Source organism: Lycorma delicatula, chromosome 5, assembly GCF_047948215.1.
Source record: "Lycorma delicatula isolate Av1 chromosome 5, ASM4794821v1, whole genome shotgun sequence".
Lineage (NCBI taxonomy): Eukaryota > Metazoa > Arthropoda > Insecta > Hemiptera > Fulgoridae > Lycorma > Lycorma delicatula.
In genome coordinates, this window is record NC_134459.1 from 174,796,323 (window position 1) to 174,815,310 (window position 18,988).

General features: G+C 31.7%; 1 protein-coding gene across 1 annotated transcript in view; it reads right to left on the reverse strand.

Annotated features, from left to right (window-relative positions):
- The window catches only part of LOC142325599 (putative N-acetylated-alpha-linked acidic dipeptidase), a 90,549-nt gene extending 72,090 nt beyond the window's left edge, over positions 1 to 18,459 (reverse strand). Inside the window, exon 1 of the mRNA XM_075367543.1 lies at positions 18,385 to 18,459. The gene's annotated coding sequence lies outside the window, so the exon portion shown is untranslated. The remainder of the gene's footprint in view (positions 1 to 18,384) is intronic.
- Positions 18,460 to 18,988: the final 529 nt, after the last annotated feature.

Here is an 18,988-nt window from a genome sequence, read left to right on the forward strand (position 1 = left end):
AGGGCCATTAAACCCTAGCTTATTTAGGGCATCTAAAAGTTTATGATGGTCTAACGTATCAAAAGCTTTACGAAAATCTAAAAAAAGTAAGATTACATGGTTACATTTATTTAAAAACGCAGGGACTGATAGTCGAGTTATTTTTTTTCCCGCTGAATTCCTTTACTTACTTATAATCAGCTTCTAAAATGAATCTATAAGCAAATCGTATGACTGAACATCACGTGAAAGAGGACCACCCGATGATAATCCTCAAGTAATACAAAAACAATAGCATAACATAACAAACAAACAATAACGTTAACATAGATAATATAACATTTGATAGAGCCTTTGAATGTCTAGTCAACGTTAACATTAAAACAAAAAAATAAATAACAACTTTAAATAGAACAGTAAACGAAACGGTAACTTTGAAACGGTTAAGAAATATAATAATCGTGAGCACCAAGCCGCATTACTACTGGGAAATCATGCCCTAAGTTGTACAATTTGCCTCTCAGATTCTCGGACCTCGCAGAAAGGTGCTTAGCATAACTCATCCTCCTCTTCTCTTTCCTTTCAAGGATCTCCTTATACCTTTATAATTTGCAGGATGATCCTCATAGCGTAAAGCACAAATCACCGATGTCCTCCTATCTAACTTCTGGCAATCGGCGGTTCTGTATCCCCCTGCGCATTTCACACAGCGATACGGCCTCGGGCAATTATTTTTAGTGTGACCATACTGTTGACACCTCATACACTGCACCAATCCTGGATTTCTCTTTGGTGTTTCAAACCTAACGCAACAGTTTGTTATCCTTATTATTATCCTTAGGTTCCAGATTTACGAAAAAAGTCGCCGACGGCTACTTCGTTAATCGGTGACGTGCGTTTGCGATGATCCGAACCTTGTTCTCCTGACTCTAAATCTCCTCTGTATAACTGCAACCGGGATCGAACGGTGAAGATTCTTGAGCACCACGCGAAACGCTTTTTAAAGTACTGAAGATGCTTTTATGTCGTTTACGTATTGAAAAGTATGAAGCTTTTTAAAATATAAATTAACTCTGAGGATATCGATATGTAAAGAAAATTAAAAAAAAACCCCGGAGTTTCTTATATTTCGATTACCTTTTGCACTATGCCAAACAAACATAATACTAAAAATCAGTACGGTTGGAGTTTTCAACCCTTCAAGTGTGACTTTCATTTTGTTCTCCGCATTTACCGGCTGTATAACTACATTACTACACTTATGCACTTCGGAAATACTTTTACATGTTTCGGAATAAAGAAATAAAACGATAAGATATTCTTGTCAGGAATCGAGTCCGTTATGAGATGATCTGGAAGTCAACTCATTAAAGCGACAGTCTTGTCTCGTGAAATGTATGAAGTACCGATAGACAAAGCTGTTTTTAATAAACCGTTTATCATAGATCTTCAAAATCAAACGCACGTTTAATATAATTGTATTTTGTTATTGCAGTAATGACTCACCGGGTTGGTCTAGTGGTGAACGCGTCTTCCCAAATCAGCTGATTTGGAAGTTGTGAGTTCCAGCGTTCAAGTCCTAGTAAAATCAGTTATTTTTACACGGATTCGAATACTAGATCGTGGATACCGGTGTTCTTTGTTGGTTGGGTTTCAATTAACCACACATCTCAGGAACGGTCACAACTGAGACTGTACAAGATTACACTTCATTTACACTCGTACATATCATCCTCTGAAGTAATATCTGAACGGTAATTACCGGAGGCTAAACAGGAAAAAGAAAGTGTTATTGCAGTAACGACTGACTTATCGATCGGTCTGATTGGTATAACTCGTCTATCTGCTCGTATTCGTTGTGACCTTTAATATATATAAAAAAAATAATTATTTTCTTTAAATCTTCTGAGGGATTTTTGCGACTGCGTAATCGTTTTACTGTTGTATTTTAACGACATACAACATTATTTTTATGTCTGTTTTTCTGTTCTTTCACCGTTCTTTGCGCCAAAAGAATAGGTGCTACAGTAAGCTGAATTTTGGCAGACTATTGCTTTTAACCCGAATAGATTCAGTAGAACAAAAAATAAAAACAGCACCCGCATTTTATCTTTAAAAACATAAAAATTATAGCTTCTAAAATATAGACCTGCATGTTTTTTCTTTACGTATGTTCAAGCTTACTTGAAAGGACTGATTTATCTATTTTTCGGTTTGTATTTTATAAAGAAAGTTCTTATTACAGCTCTTATACTATATAGTTCTTATAATAAAGCTCTTGGAAATTTTTCCGTATGAATTAAGCGAAAATATTCTGTTTTAATGAAAAGATATATCGTGTATGTAGACGATTTGAAGATATATTCATTATTTAATCGTTAGCCGATCTCCGTGGCGAATCATAGCGTCTTTGCCTTTCATTTGGAGGTTCTCGATTGGGATCCCGATCGGGTTTGACATTTTCCACACGCTAAAATTAATCTATTTCACCATCTATGAGACGGCAGCAGTTGCAGGGTGCCAGCCGAAATAAAATAGAATATAGATGAGTTAATCGCTGTTGAACTAACTCTCCTTCGGGTCGTTTGTAGATATTCAACGTATCTAATCGTTGTTCCGAAGAAAAAAGTTATGGATATTTAATATGTCGATAACAAAAAATTATCAATTTTACATCTTTAACGCATTCGTTAATAGTTTCTTTACGTCATTTTTCTCCTTTTATTTATTTACAGCCTAAATTCCATCTGAAAGAAAATAATTAACTTGAAAATATATATAAAAGAAAATACACGTAGTAAAATACGTAAGCAAAATCTCTTTTTCTATGACATCAGCAAAAGACAAACCTTACTCGTTGATGTCAGCAACGGTCGAGATAATTAATCGGTTAGAAGTAATATGAAAGCTATTTGTTATTCGTGTGCTGCATACAAAGCAATAAGATATTTTTTAATTCATTATTCCTTACGATTCACTGAATTTATATTTATAATATACTTAGCAAACAATTAAAAAATGTAACTAAAAATATGATTTTGACGCTACATGACTTCCTTGTACGCCTGCTAAATTACATATACATATTGTTAAAATTTTTAAAGGACATAAAATTTTATTTCTGATAACTTCCGATTATTTTTCACATTTTTTTTTTTTTTATTGTTGTTATTTATTGTAAATTTTTTTACAATCAGAGGTTAATAAATCAATATATTTAAATTTTAAAAAACAAAGTAAAAAAAAGGAGATGAAATCGATTCGAACCGATGTGCCTTCCCCTTGTATGATCCAAATGTTTCATTAATTAAAATTTTATTAGGCTATAACTCTGGAACCAATGAAAATAAGTACCGCTTATGATGACATATCGTTGAAAAGCTCTCAGTGAGGGCTTATTATTGCAGTTAAGAAAAAGTACAAAAGCCAATTTTTTTTTAATTTGGGATTTTTTGGACACTTTTGGTTTAATTGATTGCAATCAGAAGGAAGGTGCACAACTAGATGTTACAACAGTCCTAAATCCAAAATGTCAACATTCTACGGCTAATCGTTTTTGAGTTATGCGAGATACAAGTACGTACATACGTCACGCCGAAACTAATAAAAATGGATTCAGGGATGGTGAAAATGGATATTTCCGTTGAAATTTGAAAACCGAAATTTTTCGCGATTACAATACTTCCTTTACTTCGAACAAGGAAGTACAAATAATCAGTTTACGAGTCGTTTCTGTTACTTTAACATTAACCTATTTTACATTTCCGGTAAAATTTTTTAGTTTAGTTTTTTTTAGTTTAGGAGCGGACAGGTTGTAAACACTGTACCTCCAAGGCCTATGTTGGAAGTTTAAACAGAATCGTACTTTTACTTGCTCCGAAAATAATACTAAAATTTTAGAAATTAGACAGAATCTGTTAAATTAACCCATTTTTAGCTGATCATAATTAACAACGTCGACAAGTTATTTTAATTAATTGCAGATTTAAAATATTTTTATTTTTATTATTTTTTTTTTTTTTTTGTTGGGCTGTTAAAAATTTTGTTTTTTTTTTCTAAATTTGTATTGTTTTATTGATAATATTGTATGCTAAGCTACAGTAGATACTGTCGCGTGGTTCGCAGCTCGATCAGGATATTAAGAGGTTGACAATTTAGAATGTTTAATTACAGTTTATTGGTTTAAAATGTTCATAATTACAACCAAACAAATTAATAATAATAACAATGGTGATAAATACAATTATGATAATAATAATAATAATAATAATAATAATAATAATAAAACAATTAATGAACACAAATATTAATATAGTAATTATAATTTATATAGTAATTAGTATACTAATATTAATATAATCTCGCTTCACGAGATTTTTCTCACCTTTTTCGTTCACCGTCGGTGACTAATTTTTAATTTGTTTTATTTCATTTCACTATTGAAACCGATTATCGATAAGGCCAGTTTTAAAGAATGATGCGCGATAGTATCACTTCAGCGGTCGGGGCCGGGGTCTTTGTAAAGGTTTTTGTCGATCGTTTTAAATAAATAGATTTTACGTTAGCGTTTATTTTATATTTTATTTTCTTAATTTTAACATTACATTTTTATAATGAATCCGTTTCGTCGGTTAAGTGCTGCTGACGAAAAGCAGCTCGGTAAGAAAAGACGATCTATAACAAATAAAAAATTCCTAAAATTGTAATATTTTTGTTAAATATACAATAGTTATATTAAATACTTTTGAATAGAAAAATTCTTTCCCGGTTCTGCGCAAGATGAACGACTTTTCGCTATTTTATTTTGTTTCCTTTTGAAAACGTTTCGATCCGTTCTAACGTAACATTTTACAAAAAAAAAACTTCGATCCATAAAAACATAGTTACGCGTCAAAAACGTACTACAATAAAAAATAAAAATGTCAGTACTTGGAAATATACGTCGTGTTAACTCGACAATAGATGCTGCAGATAACGAAACGTCAACGTTCCGACTTGCAGCGTCATAACGAACCGCGCTTCTAATTTGCCCCGACCAAATATTTTCGACTTTAAATTGACGTGACCGAAGAACGACTCGCCCGATCTTCATCAAATTTTTATACGGGCGACTTCAGATACACTCATACAGCATATCTAAATTTCAATGAAATTGATCGGACGGTTTTGGATGTTTTTGAGCCACAAACGTTTAAACATAGCCCTGTAAATATATAAGGAAACCGTAATTGAAGTGAACAGTATTTTCGTACTCGTCATATCCTGAAACGTGAAGAGAATTCATTTTCACCCCCCTCCCTTCTCATGCTATGAGACCCGAAGTAATACCGTACTTTCTTCGAATATTCGATAAAAACAATAATTGATATTGATGCATTTGTTAAAAATTACATCTTGAATATATGCGGGCGGATTAAATCGAATGGAGGAATTTTCTTCCTTTTACATCCTTGTACGAAGTAAAGGAATCTCAAAAATTTAGGTTTTCAGATTTTAACTGAAATATCCATTTTGATCATCCTTGAATCCATTTTGACTAGTTTCAGCGTGACGTCTGTACGTACGTATGTACATATCAAGCAAAACTCAAAAACGATTAGGCGTAAGATGTTGAAATTTTGGTTTTAGGACTGTTGTAACATCTAGTTGTGCATCTTCCCTTCTGATTGCAATCAACTGTCCATAAAATCACAAATTAAAAATAAATTGGCTTTTGGACTTTTTCTTAACTGCAGTAATAAGCCCTCATCGAGAGCTTTTCAACGATACATCATAAGTGGTACTTATTTTCATCGGTTCCAGAATTATAGCCAAATAAGATTTTACTTAATGAAATATTTGAATCTTACAAGGAAAGCCACATCGGTTCGAATCAGACTTCCCCTCCTTTTTTTTTTAACCTTTTTTTTAATTGAAATATATTGATTTATTAATAATTAACCCGTGATTATAAAAAAATGTACAATAACTAATAATTCAATAATAACAATAAAAAAAAAATATGAAAAAATCAGAGGTTGTAGTGGAATAAAGTTTTATGTACTTTTAAAAATGTGTATATCTAATTTGATAGGCATTATTACGTATGTAATAGATTTGGTGAAACATCTGATTATTTAACATTAATTGAAAATTATAATTTAGAATCGCATTATTTTTTTATTTTTCAGTTTAATTTTATTTAATTATTCTGAAATTTCTGTTTAATTTTATCTAAATTAAAGTTAACTACAGACCGACTGAAAAACAGACCCTCACAAGAACAACATATACACTGAGGGATATATGCCCGATCTTTAAAAAATTGCAAAAAAGTCTTATCTTTTAGTTTATTACTCCTCTGATCTTGTCGAACAATATTCTCCCTAAGTTGGAGGCGATCATCGTTTCATTTATTTGTTTTTGTTGCTAATCATTTAATCGCTTTTTGGTTTGATAAAATTCTTGAGATCTTAATTTGCGTACACGTTCTCGTTTCGGCAATCGTGTAACTGTCCACTTTATTAAAGAATTGGAGGATTGTATCTCACTTAACAAGTTTAAATAAAGTTCAGAAAAAAAATGTGTATATGTAATTTAATAGGCGTACAAGGAGGTCATGTGGTATCAAAATCAGATTTCTTTATTGTAAATCGGTTAAAAGGGGATTACTTTCAATGTATCTTTCTTTCTTTTTCGCTTCAGAGTTTTACTCCAAAGTGGCACGTAAAATATAGCTACCGTATTTAAAAAAAAAAAAAAAAATTTAATAATTTATTGACTAGAAAAACCGTCTTGTATCTTTTGTTAAGAATATAACTTCACCGAACAAGCAGTAGCTATCTCATAGTAGATCTCATCTCCCCCTACAATTTATAAGAACCGAAATTTACGTGCATCCTAAAAATGAATAAATATTTTAACTTCAGACGGATTTTTTTTATTATCTTTTATTTTATTTAAGCGTGCCAAACAAAACATCCGTCTAATAAAGAATGACGTCATAAGGATAAGACTTTAAAAAGATAGAGAAATATTTTAAAATCACATTAATAAATATATACAGCTGCATTAATGCTCTTAATAATTAATTATGAAAAGTTATTTTAATTGCACTTTATTATACTTTTGTCTTTTAACTGGTGTTATTTTATGATTTTTTTTTTTTAATAATATTTGGGTCCTATATATATTCATTTGTTTGATCTTGTTGGTGTGTGTGTGTGTGTGCGTGTTTGTTTGTATTTTGTGCTCCTGTAACTCCAGAACGGTTGTCACAATTTGAATGAAGCTGGTATCAAATGATTATTTTCGACTTCACAAACGCCACTGACAAATGACAATTTGCAAAAAATAAAAAGCGGAGGGTAGACGTCATTTCTATCAAGCCGTAAAACCAAAATTAAAAAAAAAATTAATTAAGCAAAGTATTAATAAATGCGCTAATTTTAAATTCGTTCTCTTTCTCACGCTTTCTCTCTCTCTCTCTCTCTCTCTCTCTCTCTCTCTCTCTCTGTATATATATAAATATATATATATATATATATATATATTATATATATATATATAAAACACACACACATACCACCACCATTTTAGCCGTTATCGATCCACGGTAGGATGAAGGCCTCTTCAGTACGTTTCCAACCGATACGGTCATATGCGATCTTTTGCTGATACTGTCCAATATTATCCAAGTACAGCTCAGTTGCACTTGATAAAGCCTCGCATAGAAGGCGAAACGTTGTGTTATTGTTTTATTAAAGTAATAATATCGTAATATTGTAAAACAGTTTGTTTTTACCTGAAGAATTATGATATGAAATATTTGTGATCTAAATATTTATATTTACGAGTATTTCTGTTATTTGCGTAGTGACTTATTTGGATCTGGATAATTTTTATTCTTGTTATTATATTATATATAATTACAAAGTGTTGTAACTTAAATAACATTTCGACGGTTAAACATAGAAAAATGTTTAGCGGTTCCTCCTACCTCGAAATGACTTATTTTTTGGTATAAGACCATCATACCCCCAAACATCCAACGAGTCCTTATGGGTGGCAAATTAAAAATTTTAAACGAAAAGCTTGAGGATACGATCGATAATGTTAAAAGACAATAAAATACAAAAATTACGACAAAAAACCAAGGAAGGTACGAAGTTTGTAATTAAATTAGACGGTACTGTTGTAGAGAAAGTTAACAGTTTTTGTTATTTGGAAAGCACCGTCACTAACGATAATAAATGTGCCACAGAAGTAAAAAGAAGAATAGCGCTGGCAAAACGAGCTTTCCAAGATAAAAAGAATGCACTGACTGATAATCATATGAGTATGCAAATAAGGAAACGGTTCGCTAAAGTTATATCTGAAGTGTTCTAACGTATGGATGTGAAACATGGACGCTTGGGAAAGCAGAAAGAAGAAAACTGGAAGCAATGGAAATGTGGATTTGGAGGAGAATAACAAGAACAAGCTGGGTGGAAAAAGAAATGATCAAGTGTTAGCAGAAGTGAGTGAGAGCAGGTCCTTGCTAGATGTTATATTAAGAAGAAGAGCGAAACTGATAGGACATGTAACACGACATGACCGGTTCTTGACGAATATATTTGAGGGCAAGGTTTTGGGTAAAAAAACCGAGAGCAAACATCATCAATAATGTTAAAGAAGAGATGGGTCTTTGTTCATATAATGACTTGAAGAGAGAAGCGGTGATGAGAGTGTCGTGGCTAAATCGATAAGGCGTAGCCTTTAGTGAATGATAATGATGACGAAAATGATTTCGGGCTACGATAACTTTAACCAAAATAGAGATCATTTTACATTTTTCACAGTAATATTTAAGATTTTTTAACTGCGAGTATCAAAACTAATAAATAACTATCTAATAAATTTCTCGCTGTGCCATTTTTTGACGAATCTTATTTTTTACTATTCCCCACAGCCTTTCAACAGTCTGGATATGCGCCCCAATGATTGAATCTATAAAATTTTGAGAGCGGTTAACAGTGTTGTGTACAAGGTTCAAATTTCGTACTTCGTTGTAAGCTGGTCGTCGATCTGAAAAAATTAAGGAATCCGGTGCGATGAAATCAACTATTATTGGCAGTAACGAATCCGCTATTCGTCCAGCAACCACAGACATAAACACTCGCGTGTTTTACGATGGATCGGCCCATTGCTCTAACGGTACTTTGCCAACATCATATATTCTTTTAACGAACATAGTTTCATCAATTCCGACAGTAATTCCTTGACCACCATTAACACGGTTATTATTTAACAGTTTATTATCCCGTATCTCCCCGGGTAATCTTTGTGGTTAAATGTACTGCGATTAATTTCTAGTTCGCGTTCGCAGAATTTAACCGACAACATTTCAAAACTCCACGAATATATAAATAACGATATTTTGCCGGACTTATTTTGTAACCTTGCGACCGGATATTCGGAAACAGCTGAACGTCAACTCGGTTATCTCGGAAATCTTCAAAAACGTTTCGTGTCCGCGATTACATAATTTATTTGCCGGAAAAATACCGTAATTTTTGAACGTACGAACTCCGGTTTTTTTTATCTTTCTCTCTCTAATACGACTGTCTTCGGTCTCAATAGAGGTACAGTACAGTAAAAGTACTGAATATTATCGCTGAAACTTCATCGATAACAACTAGCGGGAGGAAACGTAACAGAACCCGATCCATTCTGAAGCTATAAAGCAAAACGATAACCGACGAAAAAAATATATACGATATTACCAAACCTGATTGAAATCATCCAAATTCATAACCACAGTGACGTACTAATGTAATAAAAACATGTAATCAGTACGAGTGTGACTTTGAGTGTAGATATGGCAAGAAAAATTATTTTTTTGCCTCAGCATCTTTATAAGAATTTAAATTTAAATAAGACCGAAGACGATCAGGAAGTATCTTAGCTAAAGTCCCTTAAATTACGAGTATGTAAAAATGTTTACCCGCTCATCGAGTAAAATTTTAAGATACATAACCCATAAGGTTTTTTTATCTTCCTGTCACGTTGATCAGTTATAACCTAATTAAATCGCATCAATACTCAAACACAAAACTTATTGTGTCAAATTTCAAACAAATCGGTCAATCCAATTTTAAAATATGTCAAATCAAATTTCAACGTTAAAATTGATGTTTTTTGATTAGAGACTGTCATGAAACTTTAAGATCGACAAGTAAAATTTGATTCGATTAGCATACTTTCCCTTTATATATTATTAAAAAGCCGGCAAAGTAAAAATTATGAATGTTCTACAGAGTTATTATACTAAAGACTATCGGTTAAATCAAACAACTATTACAGGAAAATATACAATACTTAAATGATATGTAATATTTAATGCTCGCGGCAGAGCCAAGTTTCTTAATCTCAGAAGTAAGTATAAGTATTACGAAATCAGCAATAACTTCCTTACAGTTTAACAGTACAATATTAATTCCGGTAATCGAAACAAATGTGAATGTCAGAATCACTTCTGTTTATGCAATACTTTATTTGTGTTTGTGAACACCGAGGTTCACTTCAATTATACTGTAAAGCACTGCAGATCTGATTCGGTTATATAATGAAAAATTAATAAGCACAAGTGATTAATAAAAATTTGTAAATAATATACAAGACATCATACATTTCTGAGTGTTAATGAAAACGGCTGCTAATCGTAGCAAGCACCATACAACATTATGTGCTATATACATTATTTGCCGTGTATATGATGTACACGGCAAAGGTGACTTTGCCGGGTTATGTCAAAAAAAAAGTAGAATAAATATAATTAGGCATTAGATTCATTTATATTCTGTCCGTAAAATAATAGTTTTCATTTTATTTTTTCATAAAAACATAAAAAAACACGGATTTTCAAGAGATTTTTGAAAGTAAAAACTAGACGACTGTAAAAAAGTAGGCAAAGGATCGCGTAACTTTTCCGGCTTTTCCCTTGACAGATTTTTAGTTCAAATTCGCCGTAGATTTCAAAATATTAACGATTAAAGAATTTAATATTTAGAATACGATTGAAAAAAAATCAAAACGTTCAGTAAACAATTTTAGGTCCAATTTGACTCCCGTCAAATGAGTTTTTACCTTAAACATATTCCAGTATTAAAAGTACACTTCAGAAAAAAAATTTTAATTTTTTTTTTTTAATGTGAGTCTCATTTGACTCTCTTGCTTGACAGATACATCGTAGAATATTTTCAACAAAACCGTAACTTAAAAAAACTTAAATTATAAAAAAGGAATTTTATGTTTAATTCTTAAAAATCTATTGGGTTAGTCTAGTGGTAAAACAGTCGCCCCAAATCATAACTAATAACTAATTTTAATAACTACTTTTTAAAATTTTTAAACTTGTTAAATTTAAAAAAAATAAATTAAAAATTTGAATTTAATTTATAATTCTAATTTTTAATTTTATTAAATTTTTATACCTTCGTAGCCGAAGATTCAGTGATTCAAATCCTAGTAAAGGTAACGAATTTGATTACTAGACTGCGGTTACCGGTGTACTTTTGTGGCCGGGGCTCAACTACAATTTTCAGGAATGGTCGTCCTGAGTCTGTTCAAGACGTAATTTTTACACGTCGTACATACTTTTGTCATCTCATTGGGTCATGACGTTCTTACTATTCACAAGTTGAACAGGTTGCATCGAAAACAATTAGTAATACAAAAAAAAGCCTTAAGTCAGTTCCATGGAATTACAATTTTATTTTTTAATTTTCCATGTCGTCTTCACTAATATAGATACAGTTGGATTTTCAGCCTTGAAGATTAAAGTTTATAAAAACTGATATTTAAGAACCGGTTACATTCAGAACCTTTTTGTTTTTTTTTGTTTTTTTTTTTTTAGGAGATGCTTAAAAATTATCTATTGGATCAATAAATCGGTCCGATTTGGTATAGTGTTATTCAGCAAGACTAAACAATTATAGTTTACTGATGAAAAATTAAAAAAATATATATATTTTTGGGTATTGTGATACCTCCTTGTATGATGGGGCCGAAACTCAGTGCCAAAGCTAGGATATATATATATATATATATATATATATATATATATATATATACACTATTATATAAAAGCAAAGAGGGTTTTTGTTTCTTCGGGATAAACTACTCGATCAATCGCAACCAAATTTTTACCCGTGTTTCTTGGGATAACAGAGAAGGTTTTTAGATATATTTTAACTCAAAAAATCTTGAAAAAATTAACAACAATAAAAAAAACAACGTTAAAAAGAAGCACAGGGAAAACCTTTTTGATTAATCTACTTCTCACATATGTTCAATAGACAGGTAGCTTGGCTGTCGGTGCAGCATCGTCAGGCATCGCTACGACGCTCCTCGCTGGCGGTAGGATTTTTCATTCAACTTTTAAATTGCCGTTAAGTGTATCATGTGAGCAAGAGTCGGTTTTCTCTATACGTAAAAATGGTGCTCTTGATGAAATTTTCCTAAATAAAAGTCTTATTGTACGGGATGAATGCATCATGATTCATCGAACTCATGTTGAAGCGATTGACCGTACTCTCAGAGACCTTAAATCACGTGATAAGCTAACGGGAAGGAATAACTTTTGTCTTTGCTGGAGATTTTCGGCAAAATTTGCCAGTGCGTGCAAAGCCGCGACAGGGGATGCTAATATATATACTTTCTTTTTCCTGTTTAGCCTCCGGTAACTACCGTTTAGATAATACTTCAGAGGATGAATGAGGATGATATGTATGAGTGTAAATGAAGTGTAGTCTTGTACATTCTCAGTTCGACCATACCTGAGATGTGTGGTTAATTGAAACCCAACCACCAAAGAACATCGGTATCCACGATCTAGTATTCAAATCCATGTAAAAATATCTGGCTTTACTAGGAATTGAACGCTGTAACTCTCGACTTCCAAATCAGCTGATTTGGGAAGACGCGTTAACCACTAGACCAACCCGGTGGGTTGCTAGTATATATACTATCGTGTGTTTGCGGCTCGACGAGGATATTGAGAGACTAATACAAATTTTTGTGTAAATAAGATTCATTTCTTTAGGAACATAGGAAATAAGGAAACTAAATAATAACAATAATAATAATAATAATAATTACATACAAAATAGTATTTCAAATAATGATAGGATTTATTTAAAGGGGGTTAAATCATAAAAACCAGAATACAATCCAATTCACAAACGAGATTATAATGTCCGCTAATATTTATATTTTCAACAAATACTTCATTAACAACTGCATAAGATTACACAAGTGTAAGGTTCATTCAACTCCATTCACTACAAATACCTTTGCTATTTATAATAGACCACTCTTTAACTAATGAATTAATTTATTCTGTCATTTTTCATTTTGTCTACCAATAACTCACCGAACAATTTCCTATATTTACCCACTGTCGACTCTGGAATGCTTGTGACGTACCCGTTACGTGTTGTTACCGCACGCTGACTGATATCGCCACTTCACAATCGCGTCGAACATACCTCGCAGCACTCGCTTATACTCGTTTCATACTCATTATCCTATTGGTCGAGCAGTACAGCCTTTTGAAGCCTGTGAATTCTCATTGTCTGTTACATTTTTCCATGAATTCCTATTAAGGTCCAATCCTTATCGTCGAACAACAGCTGTTGGAGGTGTGCCACTGACGGAAATAAAATAACGATTGTTAGACGGACTTGTTAGCCTGAGAGTACCCTTTTGGTTAGCTTTTAGTACCCTTCTGGATTCGTTTAATAAGTAATTTCTCATATTTTCTTCTAAAAATTGTAAGGAATCCGTTACTGAGGTCCGTTATATTGTTTTTTTTTACATATATATATTGTTTTTATATATATATATATATATATATATATATATATATATATAAGATTATATATATTAAAATATATTTAGATTATACGAGATCTGTAAATAAAGTAATGAGACTAATAGTTTTTTTTTTTTTTTGGCAGCCAAAGTGACAACACTGTAAATTTACTTGTAAACATATGATTATAGGAACAGCTGATTTATATTAGGTATTAATATTTTTAGTCTATTGTTGCTACGTGAGACGTAAACAAACTTTTCGTGAAACAAGATTTTGTTGTGCGTTACAAAAATGAGTGATGCTAATTACGAGCAACGTTGTGTAATAAAGTTTTGCTTTAAACTAAGCGAGAATGCTACTGAAACTTTTCCAAAATTTAAAAGGGCGTATAAAGATGACGCTCTGTCACGAGCCCAAGTTTTAATTAAAAACTTGCAGACGATCCACGCTCTGGAAGACCGTTAACGCCAAAAAGTGACGACAATGTTGAGCGAATCAGAGATTTGAAACGGTACGACCGGCGACTAATTGTCATAATGATTGCAGAACAATTGAATTTGAACCGTATCACAGTTCATAAAATTTTGACTAACGAATTGGACGTGAAAAACATTTGTGCAAAATTGGTACAAAAAACCTCACCGTTGAACAGAAAAAAAGGGTGGAAGTGTGCCGTGATCTCCTAGGGCGAATTGAAACTGATCCTGATTTTATAAAAAATGTTATTACTGCTGATGAATCTTGGATATTTAAGTACGACCCAAAAACAAAACGCCAAAACAAGGAGTGGCGCATTTCAAACTCACCACGTCCCAAAAATGGCAAATCAAAATCAAAACTATGTTAATTTGTTTCTTCGATAGTAATGGCATTGTCCATAAGGACTTTTTGCCTACAGGACAAAATGTAAATCAAAATATGTTTAGCGAAATATTCTTGAAAGACTGCAGAAAAAAGTTTCGCGCGTCAGACCAGCCATCAAAGAAACTGGATGCTGCTTCATGACAATGCACCTTGTCACAGTACACTCTTAATTAATGATTTTATGACAAAGAAATAAATTCCTGTAGTTTCTCAACCACCTTATTCACCTTACTTGAGTCCCTACGATTTCTTCCTCTTCCCGAATTCAAAAAATACACCTCAAAGAACACCATTTTGGAACAGTAGAAAGCATTAAAAAAAATTAACCGATCATCTGAAGGATATTCCGGTTACTGAGTTTCAACACTACTATGAAAAACGGGAAAACCAAATGAAACGTTGCGTGGCTTCCCAAGGGAACTATTTCGAAGGTGATAGAGTTCATGTATAATTAGATTATAAATAAAAATTTTTTCTACACCAGTCTCATTACTTTATTTACAAACCGTATATAAAATGATATATGTATATACATATATGTTAACCTTTATTACTCTGCCAAGAATTAGTAAAATTAAACGATTTTTTAAATCCCGATACATTTTTTGTGGAAATACGTAGCTCATTTCGAGATATGATGGGTTTTTTGCAATATATTTGCAATCGTTGGAATTATCAGTGCAGCATAAATTCGTTTATAATAAATTGATAAATAAAACGATGACGTGAAAGACGTATTCGAAGCTATTTTGTGAATTAGAAAGAGCGTGGAAGGCAGGTCTCTTGTTCACTTGCAAACAAACAGTTTCTAATGAACATACGAGTACATCCTACTTCTTCCAAGTAATAAAATACGAGTTAATAATAACAAATCGCAGCTAAATTGTGCGTTGTAAACAGACTATACTTGATTTTTTAATTTTAAATTGTTATAGTCCAAATGCTATTGGACTGGTAATTTCAACGATACCAAATTTATCGCATAATGCCCATCGCATCCCGATATACTCTTGTTTTGAAAAAAACGTTCAATCGAAACCGGAAGCGTAATAGATGAATAGCATTTTAAATATCACATTTTGTCGCTACTGTTAATTACTTTCCCTTTTATAATGGGATATATGCTGCTATAACGGGAAAGTATACAGATCGGTAAAAAAAAATCTAAAAAAAATTGTTTTTTTTACGTTTTGTGTCTTAAGGAGACACAAAATATGAATTTTAAATAAAATATGAATTTAAATAGACTGTAAATAATCTGGGAAAAAATTTTTGATTTCAATGCTCCCAAGTCCAGATAATCTATTTTTGTCAGACGGACGTTTGTGCGTAAGTACGTACGTATGTCGGCCTCTATTTTCTTATAACTGTGGATCCCGCCGACCGATTTCATTCGAACAAAGTAGGAGATACTACGTTCGTGAGGAAAGAATTTATTAATTTTTTCAGAAATTGGAAAAAGGGGCGAGGGTGATTTCACCAAAATAAAAGTTTAAACCTTTACCGAGGCGCTTCAACAAAAAATGTTTCTTATAAAAGTTGAAGTTTTTTGTAGATTAAAAATTACCAAAAAAATTTTTTTTAATTCTTCCCCCTTCTCGAAAAAATAACTATATATTTTTCTTTTTTAGCTATATCTTGCTTCAGAAAAGGAGTTAATGGGAGTTTTTTGTATTTGTATTTTCAACATCGATAGGCCTTTAAACAGCTATAGCAGTTTTTCCTATAGCTGTCTAAATTTTACTTTTTCAAAAATCATGTAAAAAAACGTTTTTTTGTTATTTTCACCAAATAAAAAACTGATAAGGAAACTCAAATGATGCTTTTATAAATCGTGTAGAAAATACGGGGCAATTTTATTTTTCAGGGAATTTTTTTTTCATTATCGGTAATATGGTAAATCCACCCGTCCCGTGTTATATGGTGCTTAGTATGTAGTTTTTACAATGATTGTAGAAAATTGGGCTCATAATATTAATTCCGTCTTGCATTAAAGTAGTATTTTTATTAGTGTGGCAATTCAAATTTTATTTTTGAATTAATTTTTTGACATTAAATTTTACGTTTTAATTAATTTTTTTTTGTTCATTTTAGAGGTGGTATATATAAATATTATTTGTGTGACTTTTATTAAGATTCATCTACCCATGTACAAGTATTATCTCATGATATATTACACAATCACACCTTTTCTTTCTTTTTTCTTTTTTTTCCTGTTTAGCCTCCGGTAACTACCGTTTTTAGATAATACTTCAGAGGATGAGTGAGGATGATATGTATGAGTGTAAATGAAGTGTGGTCTTGTACATTCTCAGTTCGACCAATCCTGAGATGTGTGGTTAATTGAAACCCAACCACCAAAGAACACCGGTATCCACGATCTAGTATTCAAATCCGTGTAAAAATAAACATATACACAATCACACCTATTTCACCGATTCGTAACGCTATGAAAAAAAGAACTGGCAAAGAATCGCGTAACTTGACTAGGCGTGATTACCAAAATAAGATTTAAGCATCAAAATTTCCAAATTTTGAATAAAATAATTTTTGACTTCAGGCTTTTGCTTACTCTGCGGGGAAAATTTAGGAAAGATTTTCTCAAAAAGAAGTGATCCCTAACAAAAAAAATTAATTGAAAACACAATTAGTATATTTATTAAAAACCCGCTTCTCATTTTGGGTTGGGAATATAATACAAGCGCCAAAACTTTTTTTTATTTTAATCGCCCTTTAAAAGAAGAAGAAAACTACACCAAAAAAATTTAATAACGAAAATTGAAAGAATTGTAGCCAAAAAAACAAACAAAATTAATTTTTTTAGAGGTGCGAAATAAATGTTAAAAAATGTTTTCTAAGAATATTCATATATAGGTTAAACTTCAAAATTCGATTAAATAAAGTTTTCTCTAAATCTAACATCCCCTTTGATAAAGGCTAAAATAAAACCAGAAAATTTTCAAAAAACGTTGCCGTATTTTAGGTCCGCGGTCTACGTTTAAAAAATTTAAACATTTTTCGATAGCTCTATCTACGTACGAAGTATAAACTTTCAAAAACTTTTTGAAAAATATTTAGACCGAAGGGAGCTAAAGCAAAAAAACGAAAACGTAATTTCAATTTAAGAAGGTTTTGATTTTTTTAGAAAAATATTTTCGGTTTATTTATTGTATAAATTATCTTTAATTACGTTTTCTCTGAAATACCTTTGAAGAAACTAGAAATTTTTTTTCCGTGATCTCCCCCACCCACTGACGAGTTTTGAAAAGAAAATTAATACGATCGACGGCCCTATATTCAAATAGGAATAAAAGAAACAAATTTGGAGAAAATCGGTTCGGTCGATCCTCAGATACAAGGCCGAAAGCGAATACGACACGCATAAATTCGTACAAATGTATTTTTATTGGTCTATATGAACGTAAAGATTTGTAAAAAAAAACCGAATACCTAATTTTTAACACGATCACCGTACTTTTCCCTGAAATATAGCTACCTATTTCAGCAATATTGCTGAGAAAGTGACATACCCGAATTATTAAAAAAGTAATATGGATGTACAACCCCCCCCCCCCCGGCCATCACGGGTTCCATTATTTTAATATGCGTATGTAACTTACAAATAAATTTGGATAATTTGAGTATATTAATAAAATTAATTAGATTTTTAATGATTAAAACTGATAAATTTTTAATGGACTCACCAGGTGGTAGTGATATCCATGTTGTTGCGGTTACAGATCTACTTATCATAGTTGAAATAATTTCAAGTACGGGAATGAGTTAGCTTTTGGGTGTGTGTGTGTGTGTTGATGCGTGGTCTCATGTATCCTTTTCACGCACGCGTCTATGTTTATTATGTACGCCAGTTTATTGCCAGCTGGCGCTGTTTACTAAAGAAGAGAAGCGGCTCTTTTTTCAATCTTAGTAGATATTTTTAAAGAGGGTTACCGTGTATTTTAAAAATAAATCAAAATGTATTCTTTTGAACAAGAGTTTCTGCAAAGAAAATATATTCATATTTTTACTCCTTTTATTATTATTATTCAACTGGCATTCTAGAAAAATATTTCATCCATTATATTTTTTAAACAAATACCGTGTTTAATTAAAAAGAAAAAATGAACGATAATATAATAAAAATTAATATTAATTTTTAAGAAATATTACCCGATTTATTATTAGTAGGATATCCTTTTATTATGAAAACAGTTTGTGTGCCAGTTTTGTAATAATTTAAGTAAATTACGGTATATTAATTACTAAGTTTTATTATGATTATATTCTCTCGAGCTAGGAAAACCCGTT